This window comes from Galeopterus variegatus, unplaced genomic scaffold (assembly GCF_000696425.1).
Source record: "Galeopterus variegatus unplaced genomic scaffold, G_variegatus-3.0.2 Scaffold4157, whole genome shotgun sequence".
Lineage (NCBI taxonomy): Eukaryota > Metazoa > Chordata > Mammalia > Dermoptera > Cynocephalidae > Galeopterus > Galeopterus variegatus.
Genome location: NW_007730268.1, coordinates 145,754 through 147,260, shown reverse-complemented (window position 1 = coordinate 147,260; position 1,507 = coordinate 145,754).

Genomic DNA, 1,507 nt, shown 5'->3' with positions numbered 1-1,507 from the left:
GCTGAGGGGGTCTCTATCCTAGCCTGGTGATACCAGTGTACAGTGCTTTCAGCTGTGCCATCTGGGTCTTTGTTTTTGCAAGCAGGTGTTCTTGTGTGATATTTGTGTGGCTCATGTGGGGCTTTGATGGTAAAAACACAAAACAAAACAAATTCTAGATCTTCCTTCCCCAGGGGCAGCTGAGGGCACAATTCCCAGCTTTTTCTCCATATATCCATCACAAGCAGCGCCAACTTTGGGAGCCTGGAAGATTCCCTTTCTCCCCTGGCAGGTGAAAGTCCTGGCTCAGGTGTTTCTCTTTGGCATTTGGAGGTGCTCCAGTTTCCAGTGTTATGCTCACACCAGATATGAAGAACTGTCCTGAGAATTTCAAGACCAGATGGTTTGGTCCCTAAATGGTCCTAAAGTCTTTTCAACTTGGGCCTCTTTCTTAAATGTTTCACACCCTTTATCTTGCTGTGGTGATACCGGCTTGCCTCATTTCTTCCCACGGAGTTTACTAAGGTCGGGTAAGTTCTATGACCCAGAGTAGAGAAGTTGATTGCTTTTTGAACAGAAAAGTTAATTGCTTTATTAGGTTGGCAGATTTGCTATTATCTATCTGATACTTGGGTTGTCTTCTTTGGAAACGCAATCTAAAATTTCCTTTCTCTATATAATGAACTGTGTGGAGATCAGTCAGGAGTGTTTATTTTGGAAGTAGTAAAAGTAAGACTCTTATGTTTAAGTCCGACTATAAGTGTATATTCTTTTGGTAATTAGCTACATTGCTCTGTCAATTTTTTGACAGTATTTACACTAAATTAGAAGTAGTAATCATGGGATATTCTAGTTCAGTCCTACGAGCATATATGCCTACAATAAAATATTTGCTTCCAGTGACAGAGAGTATTTTAGAAGTGTTCATTAGAACAATTTGATAACTGTGTATCCATTATTAATAACCCAAGATAGGGAATTACATGTTATGGGACTCATGTGACCAATAGAGAAGCCACCACTTCCATAATTATAAAGAATTCATATCATACCCACTTTATATTCTGTATCATTTGACCCATTTATGGCTCATTTTGAAAGCGTAAGATTTAAAAATTTATAAAGTTTTTTGAATGAAAAATCTGCCTGGTAATTTCTCCATTGCATTGCTGGCAGTAGATGTTCCCCATCGAGGAAGCGAGGGCCGTTTTGTCCCCCACCCCTGTCCTCTAGGTACACACTAGCAAAGAAAGCTCAGGATGCTCCGAGTTGTGCTGACCCCTCGCTCTCAGGAGACAGCCAGGGCAGAGGACACACGTCCCCTCTCTGGGAAGCCTTCTAGGGGATACATTTTGAAAAAAGTTGTAATGGAGGAAGACAGTGTGGGGTGGCCACATTCTGAAACAAAATAAAGCTGTGGGTGAAGGATGGCCACTCAGTGTCCTCATGCTCTCTGGTCAGTGGCCCATAGTTTCTGAAGGACCCATTTATAGAAAAAATTGAGCAAATGCTCAGCAGAGCTGGCAGA